The sequence below is a fragment of the Coenobita brevimanus genome, chromosome 60, assembly GCF_032717465.1.
Source record: "Coenobita brevimanus isolate Jiangsu-jjx chromosome 60, ASM3271746v2, whole genome shotgun sequence".
Lineage (NCBI taxonomy): Eukaryota > Metazoa > Arthropoda > Malacostraca > Decapoda > Coenobitidae > Coenobita > Coenobita brevimanus.
In genome coordinates this window covers 38,284,944-38,306,109 of record NC_137013.1, presented here as the reverse complement: position 1 = coordinate 38,306,109, position 21,166 = coordinate 38,284,944, and the positions used below count along the sequence as shown (strand labels likewise).

The window sequence follows — 21,166 nt, the reverse complement described above, 5'->3', positions numbered from 1 at the left end:
ATATTAAAAACCAATTTCGTTTCAGTCTGTCCTTTCACAGATTATCTCAAAGCCATGCAACAACAAGGCCTCTCAGTAACTTTCATGTGGGTCTTACAGTTAATAACTATAATGGTGGTATTGGACTTGATTATTGGATGGGATGAGACTGAGTAATAATAGTAACCGAATGCATATGTTAAAGGGAAGAAAGAGGGCTGGGACTGGGCTGGGAGACCATCAATTCTTGATTATCCTAAGGTGTTAAACAATCGAGGGCATAGTTAACCCTTCAAAGGACTGATGCAGGTGAGGGAAAAGCCTGCCCTAACATAGTATGTCTCAAGGGCATATATATACGATTTTGTTCAGCTGAAACCCATGCCCTATATATGGTTAATCAGTGTGCATTAAAAAAAAAAAAAAAAAAAAAAAAAAAAAAGGGGGAAAGAAAGAAAGACAATCCCACTACTAAAAAAAAAAAACCTGTAGGTGGCTAATTACGTCGAGTACCACTTTAACCCATTTACGTAAGCACGCCCTACGCTACAGCAACAGAAATAAGGGCTGTAATGACGCTCCCACCCCCCCAACCTCCACCCAAACCCCAGCTCTTGCCCCCGTGACGTCAGAAGGTGGGTGGAAAGGTCCGTTCTGGTGACGTCACAAGCCGAGCGAGTGTGGTAGCGGTAAAAGGCTGAGGTCAGGGGTCATTTGTAAATATCTGACAGGCGTGGGAAATGACATACAGATGCCTCTCGTATTTTTGAAAAGCAGTAAACAATGAATTAAGCAACCCTTTTTAGGCGTCTCGGTGGCAAACGTGATGGAAATTTGGATGGGAAAGAAAAGTTAGTAGAATTTTTGGATGCGAAAGAAATGTTGGCAGAAATTTTGAATAGCGAAAAAGTTGGTAGCAAGAAATTTAGGGTGGGAAGAAAAAGTCCGGAGAAAGAAATCTGGAATGGGAAAGGAATGGTGGTACGAATTTTGGATGGGAAAGAAAAAGTTGCCAGAAATTTGGGATTAGAAAGAAAAGTTGGTAGAAAAATTTTGGGATGGGAAAAAAGTTGGTAGAAAGAAATTTTGGGTGGGAAAGAAAAGTTTGCGGATTTTTGGGATGGGAAAGAAATGTTGGTAGAAATTTTGATGGGGGCTTTCTGTTATCTCGCACTGTGGGTTATAGACTAATCTCCCATGGTTCAGATAATCTGGGTGACATTAATACAGCCTCCAGACCTCCAAAACCCCCCAAAAGGAAAAAGAACGGGCCGCAACTTTAATTTTTCCCAAACTGTGATGACGGGAAATTAAAAACCAAACACATACGAAGACAACGATAAGGACGGCACATGGTAGAAGAATTAGAGAAGATAAAATGAGGTAAATTAAGCGTTTAAAGTCAGCTGTCAATCCTCCTCCTCCTCAGAAGTTTGATAAAAATAATAAAAACCCACAAACATATACCCCGGTAGCACTGTGATCTATAGCGTCTTTTACCAGTATATAAAAGTACAAAAAATAGAAGGTGCCCCACCCCTTCTCTTTTTTTGTTCCGGAAATGAGCTGCGTAGTGGCCGGAAGTTGTTGGTAGTTGCAACAGGTGTGTGTGTGTGTGTGTGTGTGTGTGTGAGAGAGAGAGAGAGAGAGAGAGAAAGAGAGTAATAATATTTGGCGCGAAAATGTTGTACGGTATGTAAATATGTTAAAATATATACCGATACAGTATGTGTGCGTGGCGAGTTGTATAAGCCTACGTGTGCGTCTCGGCCGTGTACGTACGTGTGTGTACTGACCTGACAACCTTGTGGCGAGATGGTGTGGTGGCTGGGAGGGCCGAGGTGGACTGGTGGCCGAACTCTCTCATCATCGCCCGCCCATCTGTACAACCAACAAGACACACAAGGTCAGCTTCATTAACAAAAATAGATCACAGGAAAAAGGGGATACCTTATCGTAAGCACATAAATTAATAAATAAATAAATGAATACATACATACAGTACATAATATCCATGAAATTATAGCCTTCGAATATACTACTACTACTACTACTACTACTACTACCACCACTAATAATAATAATAATAATAATAAAAGTCACATAAACAAGGTGAACGTAATAATAGGTCACAGGAAAATAAACACATGATCGTAAACAAAACAACTGATATCGAACAAACAACGTGGCTCCCAGGAAACACAAATTTACAGCAGGAAGGCATTAGAGCTTCCTGAAAACTGATCACTGAAAAAAAAAAAAGGACATTATCATAAACAAACACAGTAAATTTATATCAAGGGATTATTATTGCTTCTGGAAAGTGAATATATAAATCTTTACCAAGCACAACAAAGTCTCAGATTAATATGGGTAATATAACTGTTCCTGGAAAGTAAGTAACATCATTATTATCGCTAAAACTAAGCACGGTCGAAAGTGTCTAATAGATAAAATGTACATCTAAGAAATTATAACGTCTGGAAATCATGGCCATCTCCCCACCTGCACCAAAACTCAAAAAAGGTTACTGGAGGGACAAAAACATAACGGAGGGGGGGGGGGAGTTTTATGCTAAATAAATACGAATATGAAGGAACAGTTAAATTTTCACGGACATAAATAATATTCATCATCATCATCATCATCATCATTTTAACTTAACCCATCAGCTACTTACATTCACAAGGCTTTAGATGTGGAAGAGGAATTGCTGTGTTGAAGAAAATCCACATTGGCGAAATGTTTATTTTTAGTTTTTTTGGGGGGTAAAAAAAAAAAAAGTGGCTACCGAAAATTAACCTGCCGTCTGCCAGTGTGTGTGTGTGTGTGTGTGTGTGTGTGTGTGTGTGTGTGTGTGTGTGTGTGTGTGTGTGTGTGTGTGTGTGTGTGTGTGTGTGTGTGTGTGAGCGCCCAAATTTTCAGTAATGAGAGCATGAGGACTTATGGTGATGTGAAAGGTAGAATATAAGACAAACAGATCCATTCCCTAGATGGTTGTGGGAAAGGAAGATAAGTATTTGAAGCGTATATTGCTGATTTATGCACAAAGACTGATGAATATAGGACGACGTAGTGACACAGCCTGGCCTAGTGTGAGAGGTTAAGCTGATCTGCCCTGCCTCGTAGCGTGACACAACCCTTAGCGCTGAGTTAGCTGAACGTGTAACTAACTGGAGTCAGCACACAGGGTTGCCACAGTACAGGGGCCAGGTGATGTACTGGGCATATAATAAACACATCTACCTACGTAAGAATAAATAGTTATGTTATTAATGAACAGTGAAGGTAAGTGGGACAGCTCGATAATATAAAAACTTAGGCCGATATTTGTTCCTTATTTGTCTTCAAGATAAACCAAATACTATGCCTTTAAAATCAGAATACCAGAAAAAAAAAGGTGAATTCTTCCATAGGCCAAATAAAATCGCTTGTCGGCACCAAGGATAAAATCACGACAAAGTATAACCCCCTCTTTGGTAACGATGTCCATCCGGAATAAAACCGTCTAACAGATCACCTCGGGATAATAATTATAATAATAATAATAATAATGATAATAATAATAAACAAGTGATAATAATAATAATAATAATAATAAAGTTCCCCTGGGCTAAGGAAAATCGTCTGGCGTTAGCAAGAATAAATCCCATTCACTATTACCGTCTTTCCTAAGCAGAATAAAGCCGTCGGGCGGTAGAGGAAATTTAAAAAAATAATAATATAATCGCAAAGACAGAGAGAGAGAGAGAGAGAGAGTATACCACAAGGTCTCCCTAGAAGTAAGAATAAGATCAAATGTCACTGTACATTTTTTTTTTAACTATGCCAGGATGTAAGGCAATTGCATAATATTATTTTCGTGAAAAATATGAATATATATAAAAATGGAAACTAGCCTTCAAGGTTTTGATTGTAAGGCACATCCACCCACACACACACATACTATTATTATTATTATCATTACTATTATTATTATTGTTATTATTTATCACCGTCAAAATTACCAATCATTCACGACAGACTATTTATCATTATCTTCATTTTCTACTGCTAGTTAAAAAAAATAGCCAACCGGAGGCGTATACACCCCCTCTTCTCTATTGATACCAGGACGGTGTGTGTGTGTGAGAGAGAGAGAGAGAGAGAGAGAGAGAGAGAGAGAGAGAGAGGAAACCAGGGAAGCTCATGAAAGTCATACGTAATACGAGAAGGGAGGGGAGGGGAGGGAGGGGAAGAGAGAAAGGGAGAGATGAATAGATAGGGAGAAAGAAAGGGGAAGAGAAATGAGATGACAGAGGAAGAGAGGGACGAAGAGACGGAGACAGAGAGGGGAAAGGGGAGAGGAATGAGGGGAGGGGAGGGGGAGGAGAAAGGGGAAGTATGGTGAAGAGAGGGAAAGGGGGAAGGTCAGGGTGTGGTGGAGAGAGACAGGAGTGGGAGGAGAAGGGGAAGGAGGAAGAGGAAGGGGTTAAAGGGGTTAGAAGGAAGAGGGCAGATGGAGAGGAAAAACAACAATGAGAGGAGGGATGTTAAAGGAAGGAACAGGGGGAAGAGATGGGAAGGAGGGAAAGAGGAGGGGAGGAGCAAATGGATGGGGATGAAGGAGGGGAAGATGATAAGAGAAAGTGACGGTAGGGGATGTGCAGAGAGAGAGAGAGAGAGAGGAAGTTATCAAGGAAGCGAAATGCAAAATAAGCAAAGTGATAGGAGGGGTGCGCAAGGAAGGAAGTGGCTAAACTCTCTCTCTCTCCAAACCCACATTTTCACTTGTGACCTGTCTATATCTATCTGCCTGTCTATCTATAATTCACTCAGCCTACATGCTCTCTCTCTCTCTCTCTCTCTCTCAATTAGTTAGTGATAAGACCAAAGTGGAGAAGTAAACAGGCGCCCCCCCTCTCTCTCCTTTAGCCAGTGATTAGGTCAAAGCGAATAAGTAAACGACCCCCTCCGCGCCCCCCCCTCCCTCCCCCTCTCTCTCTCTCTCTCTCTCTCTCTCTCTCTCTCTCTCTCTCTCTCTCTCCAATGCGTGGCGTCATCAGCTTTACCTGGAGTATGCGTCGCTATCTCAACTTCAATCCCCCGTACACTCACACTCCAGAGTCGGGAGGGAGGGGGGGATGGAGTGGGAGGAGAGGGAAAAATGTAAGAGGTGGAGGGGAGGGAGGGAAAGGAGGGGAGGGATGGAGAGAGAGGCGTGGGAACGGAGGGAGGGTAAGAAGTGGGAGGAAGAGGGAAAGAAGTGGGAGAGGAAGAGGGAAAGAAGTGGGAGAGGAAGAGGGAAAAATGTGGGAGAGGAAGAAGGAAAGAAGTGGGAGAGGAAGAGAGGGAGAGACAGGAATGGAAGGAGAGGGAAAGAGATGGACGGGAGGAGAGGGAAAGAGGAAGGGGAAAGGACGGACAGAGAAAGGGGAGGAAGAGAGTGGGTTGGAGGAAAGGATGAATATGTTGTATATAGTTGTGGAGGGGGAGGGGAGGGAGACAGAAAGACACTGTTGAGAGGTGCCCTTGAAGTGAGATGTGAGGAAAAGGAGGAAGAGCTGAAATTGAGGTAAAGGAGTAGGAGAAACCGTAGGAGGGAGGGGAGAAAGAGGAAGGGAGGAGGAGAGTTGGGTGAGGTGGGGGGAAAGGTGGAAAGGGGGCAGTAAAAGTGGAAGGGGAAGGATGAAAGAACGGAGAGAGAGAGAGAGAGAGAGAGAGAGAGAGAGAGAGAGAGAGGACTCAGGGGAAGGAGGCAAAAATGTGGAAGGGGAGGGGGAGAAAGAGGAGAGGGAAGAGATGGGGAGGGGAAGAAGGTCGATATTAGTGACATGCAGGGCAGGGAGGAGTGATGGGATGGGAAGGAGAAGAGAAAGGAAGGAAGAGGGAGAGGGGAAGTGAAGGTGAGGGCAGGGCAAGAGCAGGAGGATGAAGTGAGAGGGGGAAAGGAGATAAGCGGGTCGATGGGAGTTAAGATTGAACGTAACTTTAATAATAATAATAATAATGCGCATAACTCCGCCAACGCCAATAAAATTAAAGATTTACTGCTCTAAATTGTCTTTGCAACCAGCTATACACTTTTACGGTCTCCGGTGGTCAGTCAGTTAATTCTGCGGTCTTAGTCTGCCCTGTTACGGAATATCAGAGATCGTATAACGACAGTGAAATTTAGTATTTATTCCTGCATCCAGACCCTGGCCCATATCTCCCTCAATATATAACAAATTCCTCCCTGACCCACTGTCCATGTATCCACCAATTTTACTGCAATCTCATAACACTTTTGAGATACCTTATAAAGAACCTGGCAGACACAGGTGAATATTCAATCTCCTTAGGCTTCATTGACGAAGGTAATAAATAAACCTAACAGAAGTCCCACAATCATAAAACAGTTCAACCATCACCCCTCTCTCCACTTCCTCATCAGATCGCTAACAGGCCATCCACTTCCCCTACTGCAGGCCCGGGCACCAATCACGAGCCGTCAAACTTGTGTAATCAACTGTCAATTAACCCAGACTTCCGAGACAGCTAATAAACATGGGAGGTGGGATATGATTGGTGGTCGGCGATGACGTCATGATCAGATGTGGGTTTGTGATTGGCTGATAAGAGAAGACGTCATAATCAGATGTGGGCTCGTGACTGGCTGAAAAAAGATGACGTCATGGTCATGCAGGCTTGTGATTGGCTGATAGGTGACGTCATGATCAGATGCGGGCTTGTGACTGGCTTATTAAGAGGTGACGTGGCTGATTGGTCGTCTGTGATTAGTTGGTAATCTGTGACGTCATAACTGCATTCTTAATTAGTTGAACACTGACGTCATAATTTGCGTTTTTGATTGGCTGTGAGCTGTGACGTTATGATAATCTGCATTTCCAGATTATTGGTGATCTACAACGTCATAATTACCATCCTTGATTGGCTGGGGATCTGTGACGTCATTGGCTTAACCTGTATTCTTGCCTGGCCATTAACCTTTTAAACCCGTGGGAGTCATACCTTTTACGTTTCTTACTTCTGCCACACGGGTTTTACGCAGGTGAGGAGAACACCTGAGCAGTGGAAGGAGGTAATGAAAGCTACATCTAAATTATCTACTGTAATTTGAAGAAGATTATAGCAAAATTAAAAAGGAGCATCATGGAACGGTAACTGTATCCATGTGATTGACTGGTGATGAGAACCGTCGTAAAAATAGAACCTATGATATTGTTTACTATCAGCTGACATCACTCGTCCCTAATATGTGAAGTCTGGCTGGTAATGCGTTGATATTGTTTCCTATCAGCTGACATCACTCGTCCCATATATATGAAGTCTTGCTGGTAATGGGTTGTGATATTGTTTCCTGTCAGCTGACATCACTCGTCCCGTACATATGAAGTCTGGCTGGTAATGGGTTGATATTGTTCTCTATCAGCTGACATCACTCGTCCCTTACATATGAAGTCTTGCTGGTAATGGGCTGATATTGTTCTCTATCAGCTGACATCACTCGTCCCTTACATATGAAGTCTTGCTGGTAAAGGGTTGATATTGTTCTCTATCAGCTGACATCACTCGTTCCTTATGAAGTCTGGCTGGTAATGGGTGACGACACAAAATTGGGTGTGGTTGATGAGACAAGCACACACAACACCATCGCCCGCGAAAATCAATATGGCCACAGAATGACCTTTTCTAACATTCAAGCATACGAAAATAGCTAGACCACACAAACTGCCTCTACGGTAAAAAGAAACTGTGCATTCCAATAATTCAGGATTAATTTAATAAAACTTAAATATAACGAAATGTGCAGTGCTTGCATGTAAGACCCCCCTTGTAGTGAAAGAGTTAATGTACAATATATCAACTCCATAAATGCAGAAAGTACTGTACGAGATGGAAAAAAGGTATCTAGTCTGCAATAATGAAACATATGGCTTGGTTATACTGACGGGGTTAATATTCCTGCACTTTTTATTGATAGGTTTTATTCACCCATTTAATCAGGTGACGTATTTTTCAATTAATACATCCTATCACCAGGTGTTTTAATTCAGTTTAGGAAGAGAAGTCAGACTGTGAAGGGGCTGATGACGTCTAACCTACAAATGGTTTCTCCAAAGATAAAATCATTGTCTTCTCTGTCTTGAGTGCCGAGTTGTAACAGATGATTAACACTAGCATACGGTAACAGTCAGGATGTGCAGTGTAGAGGATGTAGAGCCGTATAATTGTCTTTTTCCACCACTATGTTAGCTAAAATGAGCAGGAAAGGGACGAAAATCTGGCCAGGTTAGAGTAACACGAGTATTGCCCACAACACTGTACCTGCTCAGTGGACTCCTATGTCAGGATAGTCAAACAATATAGCCAAAGAATTAACACTCGATGATTTATACTTCTCGCTACCGACAGATGGTTTCCTTCAGCTGGGAAACTCACGTAGTCATGTACCAACACACTTACATGTTTTAATTTTATACTCATTAGGGAAAGCCCTCTAGAAGTGAAGAAGTCAGTGAAATTATGGCAAAATCTAACCCTTCACGTTCCCAAAAAATCATACATGGTCATCGTACTGAAGCTCTGAAACGTCTTACCTTCAACTACATCATCACCTGTAACTGGCAGAAAAATAAAATAAAAATATAGATATAAACATGTGTAATCATCTGAAGGGGTTAGCTACTAGAATCCAGGGTTAAGAATGGCCGATTAATGAAGCGAACTCGTTATATAAAAACGTTAAGAGGCCTTAGAGTAACAATGTGAGTGATGTAATTGGATGAATGGAGAGAGAGAGCGGTGAGGGGATGTCCGGCGTGTGAAACAATAACGTGATATATGTATTGTTAGTTGCTGCTGCTGAGGGTTGGGAAGGGGGAGAGGGTTGGGAGCATTGAGGTTGGGAGGGCAAGGAGGAGAGGGCTAGGAAGGGGAGGGTGGAGAGGGTTAGGAAGGGGAGGATGGAGAGAGCTAGGAAAGGGAGGGGGAGAGGGTTAGGAAGGGGAAGAGGGAGAGGGCTGGGGAGGGGAAAAGGAAGAGCTTGGGGAGGGGAAGAGGGGGAGATTAGGAATGGGAAGGGAGACAGGGTTAGGAGGCAGAGGGAAAATGTAGGAGAAAGAGGTAGTATGAGAGAAGCACGCACACACACACACACACACACACACACACACACACACACACACACACACACACACACACACACACACACACAAAGGGGGAATCACGGTGAATATAAAACTAAGGGCGAATAAGAGAGGAGTCTCAGGCATGAAGCAATATTAGATTGTGAGAAAAAGTTCATATCGTTAAAGAGTTAGTGGAAGAGAGAGAGAGAGAGAGAGAGAGAGAGAGTGGGGGTCTTAACTTCGGGCAAGTGGATACACGGCTTACACAATTAAATAAAACAAAAACTACCCCCTGTACCGGCAAATAAACACACATAATTTCACATCAACAAAAACGACAATAAAACACCCATTCACACCGAGATAAAAGACAGCCTATTTTTGGCGGGAAACTATTGCCGCCAAAAACAATGATGGGAGAATCCAAACAAAGACAGTATCTCGACCGGAAACCACCAGCGACAAAAAGCAGGATGAGCCGAGTGTGTTGTTTATCGCATTGTTTTTACTGTTTTCTTTTTTACCCTCTTAGTGTATACATGGGTCTTCATAAGGGAAAGATTACACGTTTCAGCTGGGCCGAAAACCGCGTCACGCCGAACTTTCCAGCCCAACGTAAACGTAAACAGATCCGTGTCACGTTCGATAATATGATGCCAAATTAGTGGCTGCCTTTTTTTTTTTTTTTTTTTTTTTCCTGCAGTCGCCTAGAATTAATTTGGGGATCAGATGTCTCAAAAGATATATACCGTATTCTGTCATCCAACAATTTTTCTGCCCAGTCATGAGCTTAGGAACCCGGGGCTAGGCAACTGAGTCCTAACATCTAACCCATGCGTGACCAGCCTCTCTCGCTAGTGTCATGCGTGAGCAGTAACCCTCAACCACTCCTTGCATGTAAACTCTTATGGGCCTCATATATTTGGAGCGCCTTAGCTCACTAAACCACCAGGCATCATTTGGTTATATGATTATCACCCAGTGTAGTCAGTTGTTTTCTTAGTTGCAGGAAACTTTATCGCTCAGCGTAGTCACCTGAATGTTGCACTAAATCGAGTGAGTGGATGTTGGGCGTCCTCACCTACCACACATTCCTGTAATACCACAAAAATGCATCACGTTATGTAAAAGACGTTAATTGGTAGGGAAGTCTTAATTATCTAGTCAAAGTAGTTATAGAGGGTCGTAATTGCAGTCATTAACCCACTGAATACAATGGCGTATATTAATTTTGGTATTATTACCACCAGACGATTTAGTTAAGGTTTAGAGAGACGGTTTTTTTAGTGATAGGGTTAGAAACAGTCTTAGTTAATCGCTTTACAACCTGATGTCTCTCTCAGTTGAATAAAGTCGTCTGGTTACCAAGAATAAATAAAATACATCATCGGACCGAAAGGCTTAAAACCATCTATATGTAAAAAAAGAATCATCCACACAAAGCAGAAAATAGCATGAATATTTTAAAGTGCAATTTTGTAAGGCACAGGGACCAACGATGTAACAAATTGTGTGTGTGTGTGTGTGTGTGTGTGTGTGTGTGTGTGTGTGTGTGTGTGTGTGTTTAATTTCCTGGCCTGCATCCGGCTCCCATATATTTGCACACAATGGACGAGGAATTGTGATATAATTCAGGTACAACACACTGGTATTTGTGAAAGTTACTGCTGACTTTAGCACGGGACTTCATCGCAATTTAATAATAATAGCATAATAGTAGCAGTAGTAGTAGTAGTAGCAGTAGTAGTAGTGGTGGTAGTAGTAGTAGTAGTAGTAGTAGTAGTAGTAATAATAATAATAATAATAATAATAATAATAATAATGGAGGGAAAATAGGGATGATGATGATGATGATGATGATGATTTCCAACGGTGGTGAAGTGCACGAAGGGACAGGGTCTCGGGTTCGATCCAAATTATTGCAAGAACTAACTTAAGGACCTGAATTCGAGATCATATTCACTGCACTTCCACATGACCCGACCAGCGTATCAAAACTCTCCCCACTAATACCAAAAAACAACCCCACTAATACCATAAAACACCCCCACTAATACCATAAAAACACCCCCACTAATACCATAAAACACCCCCACTAATACCATAAAAACACCCCCACTAATACCATAAAAACACCCCCACTAATACCATAAAACACCCCCACTAATACCATAAAACACCCCACTAATACAATAAAAACACCCCCACTAATACCATAAAACACCGCCACTAATACCATACAACACCCCCACTAATACCATACAACACCCCCACTAATACCATAAAAACACCCCCACTAATACCATAAAACACCCCCACTAATACCATAAAACACCCCCACTAATACCATAAAAACACCCCACTAATACAATAAAAACACCGCCACTAATACCATAAAACACCGCCACTAATACCATAAAACACCGCCACTAATACCATAAAACACCGCCACTAATACCATAAAACACCGCCACTAATACCATAAAACACCCCCACTAATACCATAAAAACACCCCACTAATACCATAAAACACCCCCACTAATACCATAAAAACACCCCCACTAATACCATAAAAACACCCCCACTAATACCATTATACCAGACCGCAGTACAGTATCCCTAGCTTATCAAAACATATGGTGTGTATTAGTGCTCAAGTGGTGATCTGTGCTGATGCGAGAAAGGTTTATTGCATACATTTACAGTTGATTGCATAGATTAAGAATAAAGAGGAAACAGCAATAAAACCGCACACACACACACACACACACACACACACACACACACACACACACACACACACACACACACACACAGATAAAAGCATCCCAGTGGCATCGTAAAGAAAATGGGTGTGTGTGTGAGAGAGAGAGAGAGAGAGAGAGAGAGAGAGAGAGAGAGAGAGAGAGAGAATCTGTTATTGACTGCCATCAGGTGGGTCTATATATATTTTCAGTTTTATCTTATCTGCAGCTGGCCACATATTACCTGCATTAACTGGCCAGGTGCAACATTTTGTATCCAGACATTAATTTACGTTTCACAGGTATTGTCTTACTTGCATATTACATACAAAGGTTAAGACATGTATAGACCAAAATGCACACAGCTTACTACGTACAGTACACACACACACACACACACACACACACACACACACACACACACACACACACACACACACACACACACACCTATATTCGTACGTATGGTCAAAATCTAAATTCCGTTCACTTCTGCGTTTAGTCTTATCACGGGATTCACCGACGCTTAAATCTGACGTAGTGGACTGAGGTGTATAATATCACTCAGCTATGGGTGATATCAGGCATACATGAGTCAAGCAGTGAGAAAGAACCTGATACAGTCAAGATGGATGGTTCACACTCGATTCCAGCCTTACAGCACGGCGGGTCGTTGTTTGGTCACTTCCCTAGCACACACACTCAAGCCAGTCATCAGTCGAGCTGTGATACTTTCTTTTCTTTTTGACAGTGATATCAGAGAATGTTTTATCCATTCGCATTTTACATTACTTAGGAGAACAGGTCAGACCGAGAAGTGATCATGACTGGTTACTTTTACTGAGGCCTCATTCTTCGTGCCTAATTCACACAAGCGGTATATTCCTTCACAGTGGCCATTTAATAACACATCAGTTAATGAGATACTGTGATACTGAAGATGTGTCTCCCCAAAATATGTCTGTACAGGGCCCGTCGTATATAACTAGTTTCTTCCCGATGGTCATGGTGTTATTGATGATGTGCTGAATGAGGCTGACGGGCTTCGAGATTAATGTAAAAGGTGGCCAGGCATTGTCCAATACCTCAAGGGAAATTATTCGGATGACAAGTATTTGGTACAGTATTTCGTATGCTTGCAAATGACAAATGTCTCTACATTCATTGTATGGACAGCTGTATGTTTCGATCTCATAAAAGGATAATTTGTCGTGGAGGGTAACGGGACCTCTGAAACCCACTAAAATGCCGCAAGTAGCCATAGGTAGTATATAACCAGTGATCTGGGGGTGGATAAAAATGTTTGCTTTATGTCCCGATATTTTATTACTGATTATAGTTCACTATAGCGGTTACCTTGCAAATGTCTTCACAGAGTAAATATTCACTAACAGGAAAGTAACAGCACTTCAAGCACAGTTCTTAAGATTGATATTCAAATTTACCGCAAAAACGCGTAACCCACATTAATAGGTGTATGTGCGTGTGTTAGCTTATTACTGCATAAGTCATTTATTGAGGAGATGGTACCATCCTATGTTCTCGAGCAGTACAGCTGTACACCTCGAGGACATAGGTGCTGCCCCAAAGAGACGCTCTTTCTAACGGAACCCACTGGCAACCACTACCCATAGCTGCTGTCACTTTCAAAGCACGTGGCAAAGCTTCTCTTGGGCAACAACCATGGAATACTTAATACTGAGCCAACACACCCAAAAGAAGTGATCTTAGCTCCTCTTGGGCGAAAAAAAAAAAAAAAAGTCATTAGCAGTGAGACAACACAGGCACATTCGGCCACATAGACACCTAAAATGTATGAAATAATGTACTCCGTATGTTTGTTTATCAAGCTCAGCCCATGGCCCAAGTGTCTACTTGGGCCATGGTTCAGCCTGCCTCTATCTCGGTGAGAGCCTGCAGCCCGTGTGGCATAACAAGGTCTAGTTCTCACCGTAGACCTTGTGGCATAATTAACACGGGCCTCCCACCATCTCCGCTGTCTGACCATCACCCCAGCACAAACCACCATCTGAATCGTTCACCAAGCCAGCTGTGATACTTGTAAGTTACAGTGCAGTTTGGGAAATTGTTTACTAACGCATTTATGAAGCGATTCGCATAATTAAGTTACTAACAGGAACAAAAATAGTTCCTTAATGTTCATACCTTGGGAGGTTTCCCACCGCGAGTAAAACTCTCAGGTGTTAGTCAGAGTAAAGTAGTCTGGCGCTAACCACCGGAAAAAGAGATAAGTCTTATCCCGAGGCACAGAGTTAGCATGGGGAGTATATAGTTAGGTTAAACAATCTTAGCATCATTTACGACACTGATACTTCATACAACAGTGTGTGTGTCTTGGTGGTCAGGAGTCATTATTATATCTTCTGCGTATCACAATCCCCCAAAGACTATGTCCGGGATAGTTCATAGGCCACTACCTACACAAACCAATACGCGCACTTATTTTTGTATACCGTATAGGTCCTACATAGTGGCAAAATTACATACATATTTACATACACAGGCCCATACGTACACATTCACACATATACACAACCAATATACACACACCTATTTACCGGTATAAACAAAGATTGGCACTTATTGTACGGTATTACTTACATACATGGTTCAAATACATACACAGCCATTTACATACACGGGCCCGTACATACATATTCATAAATCTACTCCCAGTATGCACACACACATTTACATACAAAGGTTAACTGTACAGCGTCAGTTACACACACAGTTCACACGCAGTTCACACACACACACACACACACACACACACACACACACACACACACACACACACACACATACTGGCAGCAGGGCTTTTGCTAACTGTCGATGGTTGCGAGCAATTGGGCTCCTAAGGTTTTAGATTTATGAACCAAATAAATTTTTAGTAGCCAAACAGACTACAAGCCGAAATATTTTACGGACAGTAAATAACTACACAATGTGATGATTAGAATCATATAATGAGGTTTTAAACATTCACAATGGCGACAAGGAAAGACTTAATTGATCACAACGTGCTTTTTTGTTCATTTAAGTGAAATTTACTTATGTAGGTTACTGGGTTTTAAATTGGATGTATTTTCTCTTCGCCAAAAGGCGACTTGCCTGTAAAATTTGTTCGCCGAAGGGAAAAAATACTCGCATTTTCGAGCTGTGGCTCTTAAATTTGGCTCTCTTGTATTTTGTTTTTCTCTTGGAGGGAACTCTTATTGCGGGCTCATGGCCTTTGGTTCCTTCTTCCTCGCGTTAAAAAAAAAAAAAAAAAAAGAGAGAGAGAGAGAGAGAGCCCTGACACACACACACACACACACACACACACACACACACCAAAAAGCATACAGTAACTTGCCATACATACAGACCAGTTTGTTCACTGCCACTTAAAACGCACACAACCACTTACACGGGCCAATACACGCATACTTACAAAGACCAATACGTACACAACCACTTGCACACAGACCAATACGTACAAACCCAGTTACACACATGATTTATACGCACACACCCACTGACATACACAGAGGTTGATGGGACGCACACAAGCATTCCCCCAAGATAGTAATTTCTGTTTCAATTCTCTCTCTTTCTCTCTCTCTCTCTCTCCCTCTCTCTCTCTCTCTCTCCATCTATTCCTCCTCCTCCTCCCTCTCCTCCTCAGAGAGGCTCTTGTCCATGCTTCACTAAATCACTATTCCATTCTTCCTCCTCCTCTTACCTTCTTCCTTCCTTCCTCCCTCCCTCCTCCTTCATTTCTCAATTTCTTTCCTCCTCCTCCGTTTCCTTCCACCCTCACTCCTTCCCTTCCTTCTCCCCCTCCCCTTCTTGTCTCCTTCCTGCCTTCTTCCATTTGTCCTCTTCCTTGTCTTCCTCTTTAGCTTCCGCCTCCTCCTCCTACCTTCGTCCTTCTTCCTCCATTTCTCTCTATCCTCCTCCTCCTGTCAGAGACGCACTTGCCCCTGTTTCACTAAATCACCGTTTTCTTCCGTCCTTCTCTTCACACTTCCTCCTTTCTCTTACTTTTTCTTTTCTTCCTCCCTTCTTTTCATTTACTTCTCTCTCTCTCTCTCTCTCTCTCTCTCTCTCTCTCTCTCTCTCTCTCTTCTTCTTTCCTCCTCCTCCTCCTCCACATGAGAGAGGCACTTGTCTAGGCCACACTAAATCACTTTCACGTCTTTTCAATTCACAGGGGAGGGAGAGGAGGGGGAGAGAAGAGGGAGGAGTGGGAGAGAAGAGGGAGAAAGGAGAAAGGAAGGGAGGGAAGGAGAGGCAGGGAGGGAAGGAGAGGCAGGGAGAGAAGGTAGGAGGAAGGGAGGATATGGTTGCGAGAGGAAGAGTGGGCGACTCGGGAGAGGAGGAAATGAGAGTGAGAAGGAAAGAGAGTAAGAGAGAAGAAGAGAGGGGGAAAAACAGGGAAGGAAAGAAGAGGGGGGAAGGAAGAACGGAGGAAGGACCAGACGAAAGATGGAGAGAGAGAGAGAGAGAGAGAGAGAGAGAGAGAGAGAGAGAGAGAGAACAATGGAAGGACAAAGAAGGGAGGAGTGGAGAGAGAAGCATGTGAGGGAGAAGAGGGAGGGAGAGAAGAAAATGGAGTTGAAGAAGGGGATAATAGACAGACAGAGGAAGAGAGAAAAAAAAGGTGTGAAAGAGGAAGGGAAGAGAAGGAGAAGGAAAAGACCTGAGGGAGAAGGGAAGAAAGAAAGAGTGAGTGAGGCAGGAGAGAACAGAGGTGAGAGAGACAGTGGAGAGACATAAAAGTGGGATGGAAAGATGGTGAGAAAATCAGGAAGAAAGGGATGGAGACAGGGAAAGAAATGGAAGGAAAAGAAAAAAGATAGAAAGAAAAAGGGAAAAGAAAAGGAATGGACGGAAGTAAACAAGAAGTGAAGTAAAAGACAATAACGATGTAAGAAAAAGAAAGGAAGGAAGAAAAAAGGAAGGAAGGAAGGAAGGAAGCAAGAAGCAAGAGGGAGTAATGAAGTAATGAGAATACTAAGTGGGGGGAGAAGGGCGTGGATGAGTGGGCGGATGGGAGGGAGGGAAGGAGAAGAAGGAAACATGGAAGGAAGGAAGAAAGTAGGGAAAGAAGATGGGAAAGAGGGAGAGGCAGGTAAAGCATGAAGAATTAGTAAAGGAAGAATATGATATGAAGGAAGAGAGGTAGGAAAAAGAAAGTACGGAAGCAAAGGAGGGAAGGAGAGAAGGAAGAAAGTAAAGGAACGAAGGAAGAGGAGGGAGGGAAGGGAAAGGGAGCAAGAAAAAAGAACAAGGTAGAAAAGGGAGGGAAGGAGGAAGGAATGAAGTAATGAGGGAGAAGATTGAATAGAAAGGTATGAGGAAGGAAGGGAGGGAAGGAGGGGCAAATGTAGCGAGAGAGAGAGAGAGAGAGAGAGAATGAACAAAAGGAGACTAAAGAAAAATATATATTTATAAAAATTAACACAAAAGCCTGATAAACACAAGCACAACGGCAAGAACATAATGGAACAAAGAGAAACAAATTAACGAAAAAAAAAAAAAATCCAGACAGCAGTTACGCCTCTTCATTCCACGATTTTATTCAGCTTACGGACGATTTTATTCAACTTACAGACGATTTTATTCAACTTAGACGATTTTATTCAACTTACGGCAGACAAATTGCAGTGAAGAATTTTGTCTCTGTTACCCCTTTCAGCATGGCGGCCCCCCCCCCTCTTTTAAAACGCCACACTTCTTATTGCCAGACGTGTTTATTCCGGGATTGGTTGTTTTACTCTACCGCAGTCCATCACCACTACGGAAGCCTTACCATCACAACCATCCACTCTGGTCCACCACCACTCTGGTATGGTTACGTTACTACCAATCGACTACCATTACAACTTAACACTTATTCCATTACCATAACTACTGTTGTCACTATGAGGACTGTAACTACAACCATTATGACAACCACCACAGCCACCTGCGTACCATACACATCTCGCTACGACCATCACGAGCTACCACTGTTACCACAAGTACCACTACAACTACAACCATAACTATAACATCTACCTTACATACAGCTACTACCATTACAAGCCTAATTACTACCACACACACACACACACACAACTACCACAATCATTACTTCCACAACTACCACAATCACCACTTCGACAGTCACCTTTTCAACTGACAGCCGCCTCTACCACAACTACCACAGTCAGCCACAGCTACCACCATCGGCACTACAACCATTACCAATATTTAATAACTGAGACCACAATGCTTCGGTATTGGAAATGGCCTGGGTAAAAAATCGAGAAAGAGAGAGAGAGAGAGAGAGAGAGAGAGAGAGAGAGAGAGTGGGCAGAAGCCGGGAGGAAGGAAGAGAAGGAAGGTAAGGAAGAAAGACAGGAAGGTGGGGACGGGAGAGGGAGGGATGGTGGAAGGGTAGCAAGAGGGAAGGCAGAGAGGAAGGGAAGAGAGGGAGGAAAGGAGGAAGAGATGGAGAGGGGGGAAACGGGAAGAAGGGAAGGGATAGAGAGGGAGAGCGATTGTCGGGAGGAAGAAGAATGAGAAAGGAAAGGGAGAGTAAAAAGATGGGACAGAGAAGGCTGGGGAGGAGGAGAGGGGGAGAGAACTGGAGAGAGAGGGTGGGAAAGAATGAAAGAGGAAAAGAGCGAGAGAAAGTGTGGGGGAGGAAAAAAGGAAGGGCAGAAGGCAAAGTGGGAAGGAAGGGTAGGTAATGGGGGGGAGGAAGAGAGGGTGAGGGAGGGGAGTGTGGGGGAGGAAGAGGGGGCGAGGGGAGTGGGAGTGTGGGGGAGGAAGAGGGGGTGAGGGAGGGAAGTGTGGGGGAGGAAGAGAGGGTGAGGGAGGGAAGTGTGGGGGAGGAAGAGGGGGTGAGGGGAGTGGGAGTGTGGGGGAGGAAGAGGGGATGAGGGAGGAACAGGGGGTGAGGGGAGTGGGAGTGAAGTCTGCTCAGTCTTAAAGCTGATGATATATCCCGTTACTGATAGAGAGAGAGAGAGAGAGAGAGAGAGAGAGAGAGAGGCGAATCTAAATCTAAATGGCACTCAATTCTTCTGTACCACATTCATTTAACCCACTGCATAGGGGAGGGGGGTGGGGGGATGAGGTGAGAGGGTACACGAGAGAAGATGGAGGGGGAGAGAGGATCAGGACATAAACAGGAGGGGAGGAGAAGGGGAGGGGAGGGGAGAAAGGGAATGAGAGGAGAGTGGGTGAAGAGTCAATAAGAGGAAAGGGAAAGAATGGGGGAGGGGAGGAAGGGAATGAAAAGAGGGGATGAGAGGGAAGGCTAAATGGACGGGGAAGGTGGAGTGGACAAGGGGAAAGGAGGGAGAGGAGGGGGATGGATTGTAGGGGGGGAAAGAATGGGAAAGAGTCGTGGTGAAACTGACAGGGTCCAAGGAAGGGAGCAGGAGGGAGGGGAATAGGGAGGGGAGTGCGTTGAACTTGGAGAAGGCAGAGAGAGGGAGAGAGGGTAAGAGCGAGAGAGAGGAGTAAGGAGGGGGGGGGGAGAATGGAGTGAGGGAGGAGAAGGGAGTCAGAGAGAATGTGATGGGGAAAGGGGAGGAAGGAGTGAAAGTTGTAAGGGTATATGGTAGAGAAGATAGAGGAGGGATGGACGGAGGGGGAGGGGAAGAGAGGGAAGGAATGGGGGGAAGAAAAAACGAACAAGGGGATGGGCATTCGTGACGGCAGGAAGGGTAGGAGTGGAGGAGAGTAAGGGAGTAAGGTCAGAGGATAAGGTCGAAAACAGAAAGGAAAAACAAACTCCTCAAGAGGGTCATTTTAACACAGATAAACATATTACATAGAAACATATATATCAGTTTATGTTCCACGATATACACATTCATAGTATACATATCAGTTTATACATGTTCCACGACATACACATTTACAGTATGTATGTCATAAACACGCTTGCTGTTGCCAGTGTCATGAAAGGCTATTGTCAAGCTGGTCTCTCTCTCTCTCTCTCTCTCTCTCACATTTAGTAACCAGTAACAAAACTCCTTACCTATCATCCTCTTTCACGTTTCTTACCGTTTTCTTATAAAGTCAGAAGCAGATTGGGAGTTGGAGGTCGAATATGGGATAGTACATTGAATTTCGTAGATTTAAATGAGTAGTTAGTGGATTATGATGATGATGATGATGATGATGATGAAAGCGGTAAAGATGATGGACCCTCGATGTCTAATTTGAGAGAGAGAGAGAGAGAGAGAGAGAGAGAGAGAGAGAGAGAGAGAGAGAGAGAAGCAATTCACTCCATTATTATTTCAACCTTCAACCCTTCTTTCCACTCCTCTCTTTCCCTCCTTCTCCTCCTCGACCGTTTTTCTCCCTCTCTCCACTTCTCCTCTTTACCTTCCTCTTCTCCAAGTATTCCTCCTCCTTTTCTTGAATTTCTCTTATCTCCCTTCTTCCCTTCATTTTTCCCTCTCTTCTCCTCCCTCCTTTTTTCCTGCTCTCATCACTCCTTTATCTTATTCCACCTTTCCCTTTCTCTCTCCATCATCATCATCATCATCATCATCATCATCATCATCATCTCCCCATTCCCTACCCTATTCTTCTCCAATATTAGCATCTTCTTCCTCTTCCTCCTTCCCTTTTTCCCTCTCCTTCTATCCATCTGCTGGTACTTCTCCTTCCTTTTCTCCTCTTCTTTTTCTTCATTTTTTGCACAACTCTCCCTTCATTTGTTCTGCCTCTCCATCTTCCTATCCTACACTTTTTCTTCTCTCCATTTCTTACTGCCTTTTTATTTTTTTCTTCCTTCTCTCTCTGTTCTTTTCATGCGTCCTCACCCCCTCTCTCACGTTTGTTCCTTATCTTGTTTCCTCCGTCTATCATTTATCAGCATAAAATCAGCCTCTCTCTCTCTCCCTCTCTCTCTCTCTTACATCGATGTTGGTATATGATCCAATTTCGTGATGAAGTGATAGCGAAAGGGAAAGAAGGAGGAGAAAAGGGAGGACGAGAGGGGGGGGGGTAAGGGGAAGGGAGTAACAGGGAGAGGGAGGGGAATGAAAGACGGATGGGGTTGGGGGAGGAAGGCAGGTGAAAGCGGAGGAGGGAAGGTGTGAGGCGAAAGAGTTCCATTGAGTTCCATCGATACAACACATACAGACTTTTAAGTCACCGAAGTATGATCATGCATTACAAAAAATAAACATCCTCCATCTTGTCTTTATCCATGTTTACTTCACTATTACTATGATGTACTTATTTTTCATTAATCTGTTTATTACACTTCGATGTATCTGAATATGGACACAATTTCCTTTAAAAGATGC

General features: G+C 43.3%; 1 protein-coding gene across 1 annotated transcript in view; it reads right to left on the bottom strand.

Moving 5' to 3' along the window:
* Positions 1 to 1,854, bottom strand: part of Tpst (tyrosylprotein sulfotransferase) — a 29,036-nt gene extending 27,182 nt beyond the window's left edge. Inside the window, exon 1 of the mRNA XM_080275039.1 lies at positions 1,776 to 1,854. The gene's annotated coding sequence lies outside the window, so the exon portion shown is untranslated. The remainder of the gene's footprint in view (positions 1 to 1,775) is intronic.
* Positions 1,855 to 21,166: the final 19,312 nt, after the last annotated feature.